The sequence below is a fragment of the Erpetoichthys calabaricus genome, chromosome 3 (assembly GCF_900747795.2).
Source record: "Erpetoichthys calabaricus chromosome 3, fErpCal1.3, whole genome shotgun sequence".
In the NCBI taxonomy this organism is placed as follows: Eukaryota; Metazoa; Chordata; class Cladistia; order Polypteriformes; family Polypteridae; genus Erpetoichthys; species Erpetoichthys calabaricus.
Window position 1 is genome coordinate 36,683,220 of NC_041396.2, and position 20,273 is coordinate 36,703,492.

Genomic DNA, 20,273 nt, shown 5'->3' on the forward strand with positions numbered 1-20,273 from the left:
GCTAAGGGTATAGAGCTGGTCCACTGTTCCGCGACCAGGACGAAAACCACACTGTTCCTCCTGAATCCGAGGCTCGACTATCCGACGGACCCTCCTCTCCAGGACCCCTGAATAGACTTTTCCAGGGAGGCTGAGGAGTGTGATCCCTCTGTAATTGGAACACACCCTCCGATCCCCCTTCTTAAAGAGGGGGACCACCACCCCGGTCTGCCAATCCAGAGGCACTGTCCCTGATGTCCATGCGATGTTGCAGAGGCGTGTCAGCCAAGACTGTCCTACAACATCCAGAGCCTTGAGGAACTCCGGGCGTATCTCATCCACCCCCGGGGCCCTGCCACCAAGGAGTTTTTTGACCACCTCGGTGACCTCAGTCCCAGAGATGGGGGAGCCCACCTCTGAGTCCCCAGGCTCTGCTTCCTCATTGGAAGGCATGTTAATGGGATTGAGGAGGTCTTCGAAGTATTCCCCCCACCGACCCACAACGTCCCGAGTCGAGGTCAGCAGCGCACCATCCCCACCATATACAGTGTTGACACTGCACTGCTTCCCCTTCCTGAGACGCCGGATGGTGGACCAGAATCTCCTCGAAGCCGTCCAAAAGTCATTCTCCATGGCCTCCCCAAACTCCTCCCACGCCCGAGTTTTTGCCTCAGCAACCACCAAAGCCGCATTCCGCTTGGCCTGCCGGTACCTATCAGCTGCCTCCGGGGTCCCACAGGACAAAAGGGTCCTGTAGGACTCCTTCTTCAGCTTGACGGCATCCTTCACCGCCGGTGTCCACCAGCGGGTTCGGGGATTGCCGCCACGACAGGCAACGACCACCTTACGGCCACAGCTCCGGTCAGCTGCCTCAACAATAGAGGCACGGAACATGGCCCATTTGGACTCAATGTCCCCCACCTCCCTCGGGATGTGGTCGAAGTTCTGCCGGAGGTGGGAGTTGAAGCTACTTCTGACAGGGGGCTCTGCCAGACGTTCCCAGCAGACCCTCACAACACGTTTGGGCCTACCATGCCTGACCGGCATCCTCCCTCACCATCGAAGCCAACTCACCACCAGGTGGTGATCAGTTGACAGCTCCGCCCCTCTCTTCACCCGAGTGTCCAAGACATGTGGCCGCAAGTCCGACGACACGACCACAAAGTCGATCACCCCTCCTTTAACCGTCACCTTATCGTGGTGGAGGGGTTTGCGTGTCCCAATGATCCTAGGAGCTCTGTTGTCCGGGGCTTTATGCCCCTGGTAGGGCCACCCAAGGCAAACTGGTCCTAGGTGAGGGATGAGACAAAGAGCGGTTAAACAAACCTCCTATGAAGAAAAACCATTTTGGACGGCGTTTTCCCTTGCCCAGACGCGGGTCACCGGGGCCCCACTCTGGAGCCAGGCCTGGAGGTGGGGCTCGATGGCGAGCGCCTGGTGGCCGGGCCTGCACCCATGGGGCTCGGCCGGGCACAGCCCAAAGAGGCAACGTGGGTCCCCCTTCCCATGGGCTCACCACCTATGGGAGGGGCCAAGGAGGTCGGGTGCAGTGTGAGTTGGGTGGTGGCCGAAGGCGGGGACCTTGGCGGTCCGATCCTCAGCTACAGAAACTGGCTCTTGGGACGTGGAATGTCACCTCTTTGAAGGGGAAGGAGCCTGAGCTAGTGCGCGAAGTTGAGAGGTTCCGGCTAGATATAGTCGGACTCACCTCGATGCACAGCTTGGACTCTGGAACCAATCTCCTTGAGAGGGGCTGGACTCTCTACCACTCTGGAGTTGCCCCCGGTGAGAGGCGCCGAGCAGGTGTGGGTATACTTATTGCCCCCCAACTTGGAGCCTGTACATTGGGGTTTACCCCGGTGGACGAGAGGGTAGCCTCCCTTCGCCTTCAGGTGGGGGGACGGGTCCTAACTGTTGTTTGTGCGTATGCACCGAACAGCAGTTCGGAGTACCCACCCTTTTTGGAGTCCCTGGAGGTGGTGCTAGAGGGCATACCTTCTGGGGACTCCCTCGTTCTGCTGGGAGATTTCAATGCTCACGTGGGCAATGACAGTGAGACCTGGAAGGGCGTGATTGGGAGGAATGGCCCCCCTGATCTGAACCCGAGCGGTGTTTTGTTATTGGACTTCTGTGCTCGTCACGGATTGTCCATAACGAACACCATGTTCAAGCATAGGGGTGTTCATATGTGCACTTGGCACCAGGACACCCTAGGCCTCAGTTCCTTATTAGCAATGAAATGCAAATGACAAAGCAACCAGTAGTTCTCCATCTCACTTGTTTCCATTCACACTTGTGAGCATTCGCTGCACATTATTTGGTTTAATAAAATACTTCAAAAGAAACTGAAGAAAAAAAAATGAAAGACTTAGAGCTACTCATCAGTTTTAGGCTTCAAATCACGACTTTCTTAAAAAGAAAAAAATCTACGATATAAGAATAACTTGACATTGGTGAGTTAAAAAACTAACAAGTCATGAAGTTAAATAAGATCAGTTATTGGCAAGGATTGTTTTCTAATTAAGACACTGGGTTGGAACAAAAATTTTCAGCCACTGTGGTCCTCACAGACAAACTTTGCTCACCTCTGGCATAGAGAAATGAGACATACACTGGGTAAAAGTGAAAAAACAAACCAGTGAGTCTTAATTTACAGAAAAATTGAACAAAAGCAAAAAGCAAAAATCGGTGATGTGCCCTCCATAAAAGCATATTCATTCCAAGTGACACTAAACAAAGACAAAACACAAAATAAAAAAATATTTACCAAAATAAATAAGTAATGTTTCAGCCTTAATTCCTCCCCTCGCTGGGATTCAAATCTCGATCTGTCCGAGGCCTAAAACTGTCCTGACTGCAGCTGGACTCTATTGCTGTTTTTTGACCTCACCTTGGATTAATAATAATAATTCTTTACATTTATATAGCGCTACTCAAAGTGCTCTCCACACAGGGAGGACCCGGGAAGCAAACCCACAATCTCCTTACTGCAAAGCAGCAGCACTACCACTGCGCCACCTGTGAGGCAGATGGGACTTTCTTCACCTGGGATTGCCTTTGTTGGTAACTTTCTTTTGACTTTATGTGCTCTAAGAACTTTTATGTTAATTCAGAGCATTTTCATTACTAATACATATTTTATTTTACAAAGATTCTACATGACCCTGTGTGTTACTAATAGAATTTTCCCCCTCTAGTGGGAATTTTTGGATCAGTTTGGAACTTACATGCTTGGGATCTCTCAACATGAACAAGCACTTGACTCACCAAATCAACCCTACCAAAAATTGCCCTGAGACTTAATTCCTTACTATGGCACCCCTCTCTTCTTACACTGCCCAGAAAGTTTCTTCCTCTTCCTTATCTGCTCAGGAAGCCAGTATAATGGATGGACACTGTGGGGGCATCCTAACCAGAATGGTGGGTGTTCCCTTTCCTGATAGGGAAGCCATGGAGAATGAAAGTGTGAACCCTAACCCTATGCCCCCAAACCCTGGAGGGCAGCATTACCTTCTGGTGAGCCCCCATTTGGATACAGACAGGGCAGCATGGATTCCATGAGTGCCGAAGGGGGGAGCTATTGGAAATTAAGTCCTGTCTCTTGAGGTGGTTCTACCTGACCTGGAAGTGCTTCTTGGAGGCAGTGATTAGGCACCAGAAGTTCAATAATAAAAATAATAAATCATTACATTTATATAGCGCTTTTCTCAGTACGCAAAGCGCTATCCACACAGGGAGGAGCCAGGAAGCGAACCCACAATCTTCTTACTGCAAAGCATCAGCACTACCACCGCGCCATCTGTGAGGACAAAAGGGAGAGCTTCAAACACCCCATGGAGACAGAGTCAGGAGAGGAGGTGGACAAAGCTTGCTTGGGAGGAGTAGAGAAAAAAATAAGAAAAGAGAAAGAATTGTGTTTATTGTGGAACACAAAGACATGTGTGATGATATTTTGTTAAGTAAAAGTCATTTGAGTATGGCGCTATAGATGCCTTGGGTATGGGGCTTGGTTAAACCCTCTACTGGATGCAATATAATAAGAATTCAGTGCTTGTAAATAAGGGTGCCATGGTGGAGCAGTAACAAGCACTTCTACTTCATTGATTCAACACCCTGAGTCTGAATTCAGGGTTTAGTGGTCCTCTGTTTGGATATTGCTTATTCTCCCTGTGTCTGCAGATGTCCCCCCACACCCCCGCCAACATCCCTAAAGAAATATGAGTTAGATTAACTGGCAATTCCAAATTGTCTGTGTGTAAGTAGGTCCTGTGATGGACTGGTGTCCTGACAAAGTATTTACTGCTTTATGCCACAGGCTGCTGGACTAGGCTCCGGCTATCTATGGCCCTGAATTGGATTAAGCAGGTTCAAAAATGCTGGTATGTATGCATGACTGTGCATAACCAAGGGCAAGCACATGTATCAGTAAGGCAGCCCAAAAGGTATTCATAATGGACGTACTGTATGCCTCTTCAGATAAGAAAAGTCTTACATGTGTAGATGCTCAATGAGCCACCAGAGGGAACTGTTGCAATTTTATAAGAAAATAATCCTGACGGCTGACCAACAGTCACCCTGGGCCACATTTCAGCCATTACCCCTTGCTGTGGCTAATTCTGTCTGGTGTCCCTGGTAGGATTAAGGGGGAATCGATAGAAATTAAAGGCACTATATGATAGATAGATAGATAGATAGATAGATAGATAGATAGATAGATAGATAGATAGATAGATAGATAGATAGATAGATAGATAGATAGATAGATAGATAGATAGATAGATAGATAGATAGATAGATAGATAGATAGATTTAAAAAACACCTTAAAGCACTCATTTATTCTGAACTTTCTTTAGTTTACCCACTTTGTCCAGATACTCAGGATGGTTTGTGTTTGTATCACAAACTGTGGATTTTGTTCAAGGTTTTTTATAGTATTTGTATTTTTGTATCTTATTCTAGTTTATTGTCTCTTATTCTATTTTAATGTTTTGTATAACATATACTTCTCTTTATTTAGAGTTCTATGTGGGTATTATTTGTGTCCAATGTTAAATATGCACTATTGTTTCTGAATTTATGCAAAGCACTTTGAGCATGGGAAAGGTGCTATAAATATAAAGTATTTATAGCAAGAATGATCATAATCTTAACTTTGTTAACAAGGTACAAATGCATATTCAGTATAACAAGAATAATCTACAATTAAATTAACAAATTGTAGGTATTTCCTAAGGTTAGAATTACACATACTGTACTTATCATTTACAGTTTCACAGTACATGATGTCAGTTCTCACTCGGCACAGTATATTGGCACATTGCATAATTGTCTGTTAAGATGCCTGCTACACCAGCTCAGTACCATTCAGCACACAGAGGGCACAGCCCCACCTCACCCATGGGTTGACTCACTACAGAGCCTGATTGCTGAGGGTAGGAACGGCCTCACATGGCGCTCCTTGGAGTAATGCAGTTTTCACACTCTTTTACTGAAGGTTCATTTTCCAGGATAGTAAGAATCTTCCTGAGTGACCATCTGTTCTTCCAATTCTTCCAATGAGTCCAATCTGACTCCCAACACTAAGCCAGCCTTTTTAATCAGCATATTTAGTCTGTTGGCATCACCTGCACTAATGCCACCTCCCCAGCACTCTAATGACACTGCCCACTATGGACTTGTGAAAACCATATAAGGAGTGTGAGGCATATGATTGGCCCCAAATTTATTCTGCAGCAGGACAACGACCCCAAAGATACAGCCAAAGTCATTAAGAACTATCTTCAACGTAAAGAAGAACAAGAAGTCCTGGAAGTGATGGTATGGCCCCATAGAGCCCTGATCTCAACATCATCGAGTGTGTCTGGGATTACATGAAGAGACAAAAGAATGTGAGGAAGCCTCTCACTTGGACAGAGGCAGTGGTTCTGTAAAAATTATGTTTCTAGACTTCTCTAGCGCCTTCAACACAATCCAACCTCTGCTCCTTAGGGACAAGCTGACAGAGATGGGAGTAGATTCATACCTGGTGGCATGAATCGTTGACTATCTTACAGACAGACCTCAGTATGTGCGTCTCGGGAACTGCAGGCCTGACATTGTGGTCAGCAACACAGGAGCGCCACAAGGGACTGTACTTTCTCCGATCCTGTTCAGCCTATATACATCGGACTTCCAATACAACTCAGAGTCCTGCCACGTGCAAAAGTTTGCTGATGACACTGTTATCATAGGCTGCATCAGGAGTGGGCAGGAGGAGGAGTATAGGGACCTAATCAATGACTTTGTTAAATGGTGCGACTCAAACCACCTACACCTGAACACCAACAAAACCAAGGAGCTGGTGGTGGATTTTAGGAGGCCCAGACCCCTCATGGACCCCGTGATCATCAGAGGTGACTGTGTGCAGATGGTGCAGACCTATAAATACCTGGGAGTGCAGCTGGATGATAAATCAGACTGGACTGCCAATACTGATGTTCTGTGTAAGAAAGGACAGAGCCGGTTATACTTCCTTAGAAGGCTGGCGTCCTTCAACATCTGCAATAAGATGCTGCAGATGTTCTATCAGACGGTTGTGGTGAGTGCCCTCTTCTATGCGGTGGTGTGCTGGGGAGGCAGGATTAAGAAGAAAGACGCCTCACGCCTGGACAAACTGGTGAGGAAGGCAGGATCTATTGTTGGCATGGAGCTGGACAGTTTGACATCTGTGGCAGAGCGACGGGCACTGAGCAGGCTCCTATCAATTATGGAAAATCCACTGCATCCACTAAACAGTGTCATCTCCAGACAGAAGAGCAGCTTCAGCGACAGACTGCTGTCACTGTCCTGCTCCACTGACAGACTGAGAAGATCGTTCCTCCCCCAGACTATGCCGGGGCTGGGGTAAACGTTAACATTATATAAAGTTATTGTCTGTTTTTACCTGCATTATTATCAATCTTTAATTTAATATTGTTTCTATATCCACAGAAGATCTGTGGTTAGTTCTCCAAGATGTTTGGAACAACCTACCAGCCAAGTTCCTTCAAAAACTGTGTGCAAGTGTACCTAGAAGAATTGATGCTGTTTTGAAGGCAAAGGATGGTCACACCAAATATTGATTTGATTTAGATTTCTCTTTTGTTCATTCACTGCATTTTGTTGATTGATGAAAATAAATGATTAACACTTCCATTTTTGAAAGCATTCTTTGTTTACAGCATTTTTTCACACCTGCCTAAAACTTTTGCACAGTACTTTAGCTGGCCTGCTCTCTAGAGCAGTAAGCAGAATGGCCAGACTGAAGGATTCTCCCAAACCTTTGCCCATCTTATAATTAGCCCTACCTGGATGGGCACTTGTTTAAAGCACCATTAGCCGCCTCTGCTTCTCTCTGTGTCTTACTTTTACCCCAGCCAAGCCTCCCATGAGCTGCCGGCTCTCTCGGTGTTTGTTTCTCTGCAGCGCTCCTCCAGGGAATGAGGAAATAACACAACATCCAGAGAGTACACTGAGGACAGAGTTATTTGAATATCTATAAAACCAAGCGAGCGCCGGCATGAGAGCAAATCCATTTCAGAAGACGGCCTCGACTTGATTGCATATGCAGGTAGGATCTGTATGGGATGCCACTTCTAGATAGGTTGCCTAGTTCGTTTTTTCTTTTATTATTTTGTTCTCTTGGTTGGAGCTCTTTAGGAAGATGAATGTCTGCAATTATTATAAGTTACAAGATAAGCAGCTTGGAATAGAGCCGTTAAATCTACACTCAGAGAAAGAAGAGAAACCCATTTTCAATCCATTACTAGTAAACATAAAAAAACACAATTTGAGGCTTTGTTTTCTACATTTTTCAGTAAAGCAATTTTGAATCAATTATATTGTGAGTACCTGTTATAAATACACTGGTGTCACATCCATGATTCCTGGTCCCCATGACCCTGAATTAGATAAGTGGCTTAGGAAATAGATAGGTGAAATGTGGATGGATGGATTAAATATACAAATATGCCAGTGGGCTTAAGGACCTCTCTTGAGCCTGAAATAAAAACGCTCCTTAACTGCAGCTACAGAAATTGTACTCAGTTCTGTCCTTGTTTGCTGCTGTCTGTGTTCACATTACACGTGGACTTTGCCTGAAAAAGCTCCATGTTGCAGTACAATTTAAATTTGTGTGAAGAAGAGCTCTGCCTTGTGGCCGGATTAATAATATAGGTTTTACTTCTCTGCTTGAAAGTGTTCCAGCTTTTAAAATGATTGGAGATGTGTATCGACTTTCAGTCTGTAACAAAAAGAGCTTCACCTTGTGTTAGAATTTAGAAATCTATGCCTTGAAGCTGTGTAGAACTATGGTGGGATTACAGAGGTAGACTGTGAATCTCGGCCTAAAACAGCTCCACCGTGTGGTAGGGTTATAATCAGTTAATACACTTACCCCAGTTATCTACCTTGAGTTAAAATTAGAAAAGTACGCTTTGACTCGGTGCCCAAAAGAGCTCCACCTTGTGGTAGAACTGCAGAGCAACAGCCACATTTATTTCCGTAGCACATTTTCATACAAACAGTGAAGCTGAAAGTGCTTTAGAAGATGACAAAGAGAAAGTTACAAGAAAAGAAAAACAAATAAAATTAGATAAATAAATAATCAACAAGCAAAAAAAAACAAAAATTTTGAAATACTTTGAATCAGTGCTTAGTAGAGCTTCACCTTGTGGTAAAATTACAGAGGTGTCCTTTTGAATCAGTTCCTAGAAAAGCGGGACCTTGTGGAAGGATTAGATATGTAACACCTGAATCTGTGCCTAAAACACCTCCACCTTCTGGCAGGGTTACAAGTGTGAGTAACCATTACCCAGTACCTAAAATATTTTTGCCTTGTGTTAAAATAAGAAATGCACACTTTGAATCAGTGCCTAAAAGAACTACATCTTGTGGTAGGATTACAGATTTGACCTTTGAATCAATGTTAAGTAAAGTGGCACCTTGTGTTGGAATTAAAAATCTACTGCTTGAAGCTGTGCCAGAAAGACCTCCATCTTGTGGAAGGATTACAGATGTGACATTTCAATCACTGTTGAGTAAAGATGTAAAGAACTTGTAGAATCTGACATGTAACATTTGAATCTGACTCTTGAACAGCTCCAACTAATTGTATGGTCATGAGCATGTATAGACTTTAACAAATATCTAAAAGAGTTTCACTTGGTGATAAAATTAAAAATATACACTTTCAATCAGTGACTCAAACACCTTGTGGAAGGGTTAGAGAATTGCATTAGATTTTGAGTCGGTACCTACAAGAGCTTCATCTTGTGTTAAGATAGAAAATGTATACATTGAGTCTGTGCTTGAAACAGCTCCATTTTATGGTAGGATTACAGATGTGACATTTGAATCAATGTTGAGTAAAGATCATACTTGTAGAATTAGACACGTAACACTTGAATCTGAGCCTTGAACAACTTCACCTAATGGTACGGTTACAAGCATGTTCAGACTTTAACAAATATCTAAAAGAGTTTCACTTTCTGATAAAGTTAAAAATACATGCTTTCAATCAGTGACTAAAACAGCTCCACCTTGTGGTAGAATTACAGAAATAGAATTTGAATCATTGCCTAGAAGAGCTCCACCTTGTGGGAGGGTTAAAGATGTGAGTCGGTACCTACAAGAGCTTCATCTTGTGTTAAGATTAGAAATGTATACTTTGAGTCTGTGCTTGAAACAGCTCCATCTTGTGGTAGCATTTAGATGTAGTACTTGAATCAGAGACAAAATGACGTCCATCTTGTAAGATGGTTAGAAGTGTGTTTTAATGGTAATATCAAAGGACATTTGTTGTTAGGTTCCATTTATGTTAATTAGTTAGACATTGCATTATTTAAAATAATCTGTATGTTTATGTATATGCATTATGTAACTGCCAATTTGTAAAGTTTGTAGTTATTTGAATTGAACTTAAATTTGGAGCCAATGATTAATGAAGTCAACACTGTGGTAGGATTACAGATGCTCCCACAGTTCAAAGACATGCAGGCTGGGTGGGCTGTGTATGTGAAATGAAACTTGCCTGTTTCATTCATTACTTTCAATATCTAGATATGGTCCAATGTCCTTGAGGATTTGATGCAGCAGGTATCATCTTAATTTTAATATCCTTCATAACACTCAAGGTGACTGCAGAGCCTCACTTCATCCATCCATCCATCCATCCATCCATCCATTTCCAAACCTGTTTATCCATAGCAAAGTCTCAGGAAAGCTGGAGTGCAACCCAACAATCATCAGATGAAAGGCCAGGACAATCCACCAGACAGGGTGGTAGTCCATCACAGAATGAACACACTCACACACACACACACACACACACACACACACACACACACACACACAATCACACTCGGCTGTCTTAGCACCTTCAAATTACCTGAGCTGCATATGTATGGACTGTGGGAGGAAACTGGAGCACCCAGAGGAAGCTCACACGGACATGAGGAGAACATACAGATTCCATGTGGGGAAAGCACAGGGCTTGAACCCCAGTCTGTTTTTTGTGAGGCAGCAGTACTGCCATTGTGCCATTGTGCTGACTCCACAGGATACCAGAAAGAGAAAAAGACAGAGTGAGTAGCTAGTAATTGAAACAATTAAAAATGAATAATTAGAACTATTATTAGAACTCTATTAAACAACCATGCATGACACTAGATATTAATGAAAAGCTTAAAATGCTTGATGATGCAGGATTCATTTTAGTCTTAGAGAAGAAATGTCCTTTAAATCTATATATATAAAATTCTTTTCGCGTTTGAAATGGAAATTACGGATGACCACGTGATATGGAAATTACCTATGAGCACAGAACATATTATAATACGGGAACTAATCACTTCGTTTGTGGACGCCATTTTTATATCATCTTTACGAATTGTTATTATGTGCTCCCCGCGTCGCCCTCTCCCAGCCCTCCTCTCTGGACTACAGCTTTGAGCCGTCCGCCGCCATGCGCATTCTGACAGAGAAGTTTTATTTATTTGTACCACATGACTGTCACTGAAACTGCCACTTTGTAACTTTTTTTTTTAGTTGGCAGTACTTGATAGTAGAAGAGATGAGGAAAACAGCTTTGCGTCTTTCTACTTTGCCTTCAGGTGCAAGGGTGAGAACAAAGTGGATGCTGGGAGGCGTGGAATGTCGGGCTGCTCCGCCGAGTCGAGAGCTTCGCAGTTTCGGGCAGCATCCTCTCTTCTCGCACTGTTTGTGACACTTCAAGTCCCCCGTCAGCTCCTGGGAGAGTGGAAATCTTTGCGAATGAGTGTAATCGGCGCCATAGAAGCAGGACTCTGTTTGTAAATTGCCCTGCACAACTACTTACTGTCCCTTAAGGTGAGCTCGAGTCACTAAAACCCCACAACATTCAAGCTTGCTTTTGTGATTAATTATTTTAACAAGTAAATCACAGGCATGTAGTGCAAGGTTTGTCAGGAAAATATTTGGATGATCACATAGAAAATGTAATTTCTATACCACAGCGGTCACGTAGCGCCTTTCACAAGGGATCTACTACTTACTTGTTGTGTTATAGCGCCTTTAAAATGTAGTTTACCTAAAACCACTCCAGTAGTGCTCAATGTATCTTTACTTCTTAAATGTTAATGTTTTACTGTTTAATAACTTATTGACTACATTTTATTTTTTTCCCTTGCACTCAGTGAGTGAAGCCACTGGGTAATCAACTAGTAAATTATAAAATTAAATTAACACAAATAGAAAATAAACTAATTATGCCTATCCAGCACAATGACAATTACAATGAATTCTGCTCATCACTTTTGTCACTTTTGTCATTTAAAACAGCCCATTTCAATTCCTCTAGTCACAACCAGTAGGACTAAGTGACAGTTGACAATTGTTGCTGCTCTTGTGTACTATAGCCTTACTAAATGTTACGTTTGGTCTTAATAGGAGTTTGAAAGTAGCCATGATAACAGACGCAAGCCCTTAAGGTGTCAGCAGCCTTGGACTAACATAAATTCTTAATGATCCCATCATTATCAGGCAGCACTTGACCACATTAAAAACCACTTGTGACCGGATCACTGAGTGCCACATTGGGAAATGGTCAGAAACAGACAGTGAGCACATTTAACACAAGTGTTAATGCAAATGTAATAGCAAATAGTGAAGAGCAAAATGGAGAAGTTTCAAAGGCCAGTCAATGCCCAAGTCACCACACTTTTCCAACAGATTTTAACAGGTAAACAACACATGTTCACACAAACAGGTAAAAGTGATATACTTGAATAAAACACAGGGACCATCTGCTTTTTCAGTTATTTATTCAAACAAAAAAAATCAATTGATATATTGGGGTAAAGGTAAGTCCACCCGTGGGGTCAGAAATTTGTATTTCTCCTTTTAGTAGAAAAGGATTCTTGTAGGTGTTTTGCATATCTGCTCACCAGTCTCTGACACTGACTCCGTGAAAGTTTTAACTGCTCCTCCTTGCAAAACTCCTTCAGTTGCAAGATGTTTGTGGGTTTTCTTGCACCTACTGCCTATTTCAACCCCCAACCATACACACACAACATTTCAGTGGGTTACAAATTAGGGTCTTTGACTAGACAAGTCCATAACCTTTATGACTAGTTGGGGGTGCTAACAAGCTCCCAAACCCCAGATTCACTACAACGTCCAGGTAAAATATACAAGTATTTACTTCTAACAGCTCTTCAAAGACAGTGAACTTACGCAAAACACAGCCAATTAATCACAATCTAAAACAAAAGACTTTCTTTTCTTCTCCTCCTTGATCAAGTTGAGGCATTGCCTTCTACATCTCGACTCTGACTCCAAGTGTCTTTGCTCCATTTATGGTGCACCCAGGGGTACTTCCAGTGACATAACATAGCTACTTCGGGGTCATACGGAAGCCAGAGAGGTCCTACTCTGGCAGCCCCCTCTATCAACCCCCACTTACCCCTACAGGGCTTCACCTCTGAACTCCAACTCCCATACAGCCCTGCGGGTGTCCAAACTGGGACCATATGTGAGGGACGCTAGTATTAAGGGGGATTCACTGCTCCCTGCCTTCAGTCCTTATCAATCCATTGGCTTTATGGGCATCCCAATCAGGACTGGCATTATAAGGCATCCCGGACAGGTAATGTTCATAAGTGTGCCATCCCTCCATTATGGCATACCGGCCAGGTAAGGGCCATCCATCTTCTGGGGCATCTACACCTTTCATTTCTTCTTTTTTGAGCCATTCCTTGCTAGATTTGCTAGTGGGCTTCTAATGATTAACATGCTGTAAAGTTCATTTCCAGCTCAACTTCAACCTTCGGTACAGATGACCTCACATTGCATTTACATGCACACACAAAACCAAGAAAAGCTGAGTAACTTGATTAAGGCAGAAGTCTGGTTTCTTAAACACCTCTGATGTTCTGGAGTTCTCCTTTGGGAAAGCACTCTGTAGCCATTAAACTGTGTAATTGGCCGTTTTGTGTCCGAAAACAAGCATGAGGGCCGGCGATCATTTTGTTGTGTTTTATAAATATATTTAGTTCTACATATGCTGTGAAGCAGATAACATCTACCAACATTTTTACATCCCCAACCTGAGCCACTGATGATTTTAATTTCAACTTCATTGTCATATGTACTCAGTACAATCAAAATCTTATTCTGCGAGCCCGCCAGTAATAGACAAAAACACACAACAACAGACAAAAATACACAACAATAAACTAAAAACACTCAGGTGAAAAAGAAATGCAGAATCAAACAGAAGTAAGAGTGCACGTGCAAATAAATAAACGATTCAATGTAAGCTCTGCAGGTATACAGTCTCAAGATGGCCTTCCATCCTCCAGACATGAACACTGGCCGCTGTGCCACCTAACCCCACTGTTTCAAAATATCTACAGTGAGAAGTCAAGTAAAACAACACTTTTTATTGACTAACTAAAAAAGATTACAATATGCAAGTTTTTGAGGCAACTCAGGCCCCTTCCTCAGGCAAGATGTAACCAATGAGTTGCCTCGAAAGCTTGCATATTGAAATCTTTTTTAGTTAGCCAATAAAAGGTGTAATTTTACTTGACTTCACACAACATTCATAAACGCTAACATGGTACAACACCCTAGTACTATAAAATGTCTACAGAAAATAGTTGGATGAAAACTTTACACTGACACTTTATTAATATTTTTCTATTACCAGATTGCATGCAGTACCCGGTTTTCTGGTTGCTTGTGCGACTGAACTCTGCATTTACCCGATACATGTGCTTCTTGCCTTGCACCCAATACTGCTGGGATAATAATAGCACAGGAATTTTTAATTCAGTAAGCTAAGTATTATGTTAATTTACTCGGTCCTTTAAAAAGTAATTAGATTCCACAATGCACGTGTGACAATGCGGGTTCTGCTCCATGCTCCCATCCAGCTTCTGGGAGCTCTCGAACCCAACGCCGTCGGTAATGTCACTGATGAGCTGGACAGTGAGGCACAACAAAGCAAGGGGATGGTGCAGAAAGTGCAAAATGCTTTTATTTTAAAAATCAACAAAATCAATTGTTCAAATAAATAGTGCAGTGCTTCAAAAATCTTCAAATAAATAATCCAATAAAAACAGGTGAAAGGTGGAGGTTAAAATCCAATAGAAAAAAAAATCCTTTTAAAACCGAGGTTAAAACAATGGCTGGAAGCTGTCTTTTAAAACAAAGCCCGGTGCCTTCTTTTATTGGTGACTCCCCTATTTCTCCCATCCAGGCTATGTGCCAGGGGAGTCACCCTGCCTACAGCTGACCTTCTTCACTGTACTGGTCTGGTGGCCTTTCCAATCCCTGGCTCACCCAGCGACCAGGATGCTCATGCTGGAGCTTCCACTTCCCAAATCCTGAGTCCCACTGCCTTCGCTGTGGCGAGCCAACCTTCTCCTGGTCACTCCTGCTCTAAACAAGCACTCAACAGAAGTGACCACTACCGTCGGCCCTCGGGTGCCCGCCAAACACTCCACTCGGGCTCACCTCTCCCAGCTGCCTGCAATCAGTGCGAGCCTGCGCTCTCTCACTCGCTTGCTCGTTCATTCGTTCTCCCTCACCGGTTTTCTCCGTTCTGCTTCCTGCCGTCTTCTTCAACCTTAACCTCCCTTCACGTTCTTTTTTTCTTTCTCCTCCCCTCTTCTGCCTCATGCTTCTATTATATGATCCGGGGATGTGGATCAGGTGTGGTAATCAGCAGCTCCTGGCAACAATTACAGATGTGGACAACTCCTCACCTGTGCACTTAAGCAAGGACTGTCCGCATCACGAATCACCCGGGAACCTGCTCTGGCCACACTACCACATCCCCTCTCTAAGCCGCAAGTATGGCGATTATTTATTTAAAAAGTGGCCTTTTTGACTTGTGCTGTGGACCAGCTACACCACAGCGTGTTACTTTAAAGGTATTCCCCAACAATATTGCTCCTGAGATTGTGCTGCTGAGCTTAGCGCCGCATGCGTGGGTGTCTGTGGTGACTGCATGTGTGCCCCCAAAATGCCAAGTGTTTTTTTCAGTATTGCTGTCTATAAGTTAATAGTTTTGGACTGGAAATACTGTATTGTGACAAAACTATCATTCATATCGTGTTTTCAACTTTTACTTTGCACTTCAGGCCTTTACTACTTAACTGTACACCAGTCCTTCGCTATTTGTAATACCCATCCATCCATCCATCCATTTTCCAACCCGCTGAATGCGAACACAGGGTCACGGGGGTCTGCTGGAGCCAACACAGGGCACAAGGCAGGAACCAATCCCAGGCAGGGTGCTAACCCACTGCAGGACACACACACAAGCACACACTAGGGCCAATTTAGAATCGCCAATCCACCTAACCTGCATGTCTTTGGACTGTGGGAGGAAACTGGAGTGCACGGAGGAAACCCACGCAGACACGGGGAGAACATGCAAACTCCACGCAGAGAGGACCCGGGAAGCGAACCCGGGTCTCCTAACTGCGAGGCAGCAGCACTACTCACAGCACCACCGTGCCGCCTTAGTTGTAATACTCTGCCTGAAAATTATATTTGCATCCAAAGGTCACTATCTACATTGAAACCCCCTAATCTATATCTAATTAAAAAAAAAAACAAAAAAACAACAGTTTAAATTGCCCTCTGGTCCAGAAAAGATGAACGCAGTCTGGCCACAGGCTGCATTTTGTGCTCTCGCTGCTTTAAAGTGTTGTACTTTTGATCTGCCATTATTATTTTTTCCTCTTTTATTAAATAGAAAATGATTACAAAGAAACTGGGCAAGATGAGTGCAACTGCACCTCCACCATGCCCTCCTCTCGCCACCCAAACGCAGTTCAGTTTTTCAGCCAGTAAATAACCATTCTTTTAAAATGTTATTTTGCTAAGCATTATATCCGTGTTTTAAATGTTCATTTAAATCACAGTACATTTCGGTTCCAGTGTAGGGGGAAAGGTCATTTGTTTCAGAAAGGGATTAAGATCATTGTGTTTACTTTTGTACTGCAACTAAACTTACACACTGTTGAGTCTCTGTGGAGTTAAACGAGGAGGCCATTAGTGTTATGGATGCTTTATATGATGCAGTAATATAGCTGATTCCATTTGTGTGGCCATTTTATTAACCTGGTCAATAACTGGCTTGCAAGGGCACTGAACTTTCTCAAAGTCAATGCATGGGAAACAAAAGCACGACTACAACCTTCAATAGTTTTCAACCCCTTTTTGACAAGAAAATGTCCGACTTTGAACTTGCTAAAGTACATGGACTTTTCTTGGTAGCTGAAGAGCCGTTCTTATTGCTACAACATAGGAAAAGTCATGAGAATTGCAAAAGCTTGACTGGAGTATTCATGATGTGAATGTTCTTGAGCAGTGTTTCTCACTTTTTGGTCATGGGCTGTTGGTGTTGCTATTGTTTATAGTGGTAGAGGGTCACAGTGGCTCTTGATGTGCAGGGCTTGTGCAGTACAGTAAGATCACCTTCCACATCCTGCGCTCAATCCCCCTTTGTGCGTCACAAAGACACTTATAAGGGAAAAAGTGGGTCACACCACCAAAAAGGTTGAGAAACACTTTGAGTATTAGAATGAATTGTTCAAGTTTTAATAATTTCGGACAAAATAAGTGCCATCTACAACTTTTGAAGTGACAGGGAATTAACTGCCGTATAATTCAGGCAGGATTAGGACTCTGAACTCACTACGTCTGTCGAATGCACTCCCACCAGACACACACATAAACTCATAAATTATAAGCTACACACAGGAATAGGCCTATAATAAGTCGGGTACAGAAATGAAAGTAGAAAAAGTTTTCAGACTTTATACCAGGTCAACTTTTTTTGTTCATTTACGAATTACAATGAATGTAAAAAGCTGACATGTGCAACATCACAGCTGATGGAATTCAACAGTTAACAAACATCAATTATCAAAAAATAAAAGCCTTAATCCACTTTTTGGCAAAAAGGTGATATGTATTGGGGTGTTTTAGGGTCAGATAAAGTAAAAGACTGGAAAGGGGTCATTCATTCGGGTTTGGCTTTATTTTATGCGTCTTTCTTTCTGCAGTTGCCTCCTTGTCTGCCATGTTATCGGTTGTTCATGTCTATCACAACTTTGAAAATTGATGTTAAAGCTGCTAGACGTGATGTTATTTGCCCTCTCTTGGCTATCCATAAGGCCATTCTCATTGGTTTCAACTGCAGAATTTGTAACTTGTTCAAAGTATTTATTTAGATCAATATTTTATTTACTTTTTCTAAATGCCTGGTATATTTATCAGCACAACATGGTCTTTTTTTCTTTCACTTTTTTACTTTTCTTTTCGCTACACCACTGAGCTCTTCTCTTGAATGACCATCCATGTTCTCTTTTTCGGTAACACCTTAAATGTACGATCTCATAACAGAGACCTAGGACACCTTTTCTCTGATCATGTCCCATTCATACCAGGACTCATGATTTTCTTTATGAAATGCTTTTAAATGTATGTATGATTGGACAGGTTTATGACCATAAGGATCAAAGTGTGTCAGAGGTGTGTGCTGGACAGCGGATTGCTGTGAGTACCCGTACTATAGATGAAAACCCAGACTTTACCTGTTATTAGGTATTTTTTCTTTCATATATCTTAAGGCGGGCGGCACGGTGGCGCAGTGGGTAGCGCTGCTGCCTCGCAGTTGGGAGACCTGGGGACCCGGGTTTGCTTCCCGGGTCCTCCCTGCGTGGAGTTTGCATGTTCTCCCCGTGTCTGCGTGGGTTTCCTCCGGGCGCTCCGGTTTCCTCCCACAGTCCAAAGACATGCAGGTTAGGTGGATTGGCGATTCTAAATTGGCCCTAGTGTGTGCTTGGTGTGTGGGTGTGTTTGTGTGTGTCCTGCGGTGGGTTGGCACCCTGCCCAGGATTGTTTCCTGCCTTGTGCCCTGTGTTGGCTGGGATTGGCTCCAGCAGACCCCCGTGACCCTGTGTTCGGATTCAGCGGGTTGGAAAGTGGATGGATGGATGGAATATATCTTAAGGCTCCTTTGCAAGCAGTGCTACAGGGTGTACACCCAAGTCACACTGATGGTAGATCCGGCCATACATATTATAATCTTCTCTTTTTAACCTCACAATCTTAGACTTTACCTGTTTATTGGAATATAAGATCATTAACTAAAATGCTTATCGTAGAAAAAGCTGTCAAAATCATAAATTTAAATGCAGTTTTTTCCCTAATATTGCTGTTTAATATCAACAAAATATTCTTATTACCTCTCTTTCACATTAGTTATATTGGTTTCTACAAACATTCATTCATTTTTTATGGGTGCCGATGACTGCATGTTCTTCTCATCAATATAAATTAAGTGATTTCTGAAATATTGAGACATGCTATTTCAGCCAGGAGAAGGAATAATGAGACCACCAGAGCATCTGCATCTTGTGGACGCGTCTACCTGTGGCTGCTGAAAGCTTGTGTGAAGATCAGCAGACAAACAGAGTGCAACAGACATGCAGAGACTATAAAATCCGTAACTGTAACCCGGTTAAAGGTTTACATGGCCACATAACCGAGTTGCTCAGAGGGAAATCATTCTGTGTTAATCTGTTTTCTCAGAGACCAACAACTTGGTTTCTCTAACTGGAATAAAGATTTGCATAAAATTTTAGAAATCAGGTTTCTGTGAATAACCAGGCTATTAATGCGCTGATTCTCCTTAAGTACACTATGATAAGATGTAGAATTCATAGTTGATTCAATGGCTGTAGGCTTCTCAGGCCCTGTGGCAGAAAAGTAACCCCAAACCATAACATTTCCATCTCCACACTTCACAGTTGGGTATTAGGTGCTTCTCCTGAAATGTTGTTTTGGATTTGCACCAACCATGTCTACTGTTACCGTGGCCAAACAATTCTATCTTTAATTCATCTGTGAAAAGAATATTTCAATAGAAGGCCTGGGGCCTCATGTATAAACGGTGTGTACGCACAGAAATGTTGCGTACGAACGTTTCCACGCTCAAATCGCGATGTATAAAACCTAAACTTGCCGTAAAGCCACGCACATTTCCACGGTAACTCATACCTTGGCGTACGCAATTTCTCCGCTCGGTTTTGCAGACTGGCGGCACCCAGCGTCAAAGCAGTGCTGCTGTTACTGTGTGCTCATCCTTTCTTTCTTAGCTCCACATTCCTGACGCGGCTTTATAAATACACTGAAATGAACTGCATATTGTTTATTAGTGTAATGCATCTGATTGTAATTAGCCTGTAGCAATATAATGGTCCAGGGAATAGCCATAGCATTCCAAATACCATAACTGCTTTAGCGTTGTTACGCTCACTGCATCTTCTTCTTCTTTCAGCTGTTCCCGTTAAGGGTTGCCACTGCGGATCATCTTTTTCCATATTACTCTCACTGCACCACTCGGAGTATTTATATCACTGTATCTGAGTGTGAATCACAGCAGCAGCTGATCGGAAAGAGAATTATCGGTATACAGTTTCAAGTACACACTACCTCAACCATGGCAAAAAGCGTCAAAGCCTTTCCTGTACGGACCTCGCGTTTCAGAAACAGTTTCATCCCAAGAACTATAAACGCACTCAATCAGTCCATCAAGTGCTCCTTGTAGAACTGTTTGTATTTATAAGTACAATCACCTCACTGTAAACTTGCACTACAGTTATAATATTGCACAACCTGCGCTACTTTATAAAGCGCGTATGATGACAATATCATTTTTAAGATGAAATGCAGCAAAATATGTTGCTTATAGTATACAGATAAAACTTTAACT

The 20,273-nt window shown here is 43.0% G+C and overlaps 1 protein-coding gene across 1 annotated transcript in view; it reads left to right on the top strand.

The window, feature by feature from the left end:
• The first annotated feature begins 7,489 nt into the window (after nucleotides 1-7,489).
• LOC114649235 (olfactory receptor class A-like protein 1) overlaps nucleotides 7,490-20,273 on the top strand; it is a 34,274-nt gene continuing 21,490 nt past the window's right edge. The window contains exon 1 of the mRNA XM_028798738.2: nucleotides 7,490-7,568. The gene's annotated coding sequence lies outside the window, so the exon portion shown is untranslated. The remainder of the gene's footprint in view (nucleotides 7,569-20,273) is intronic.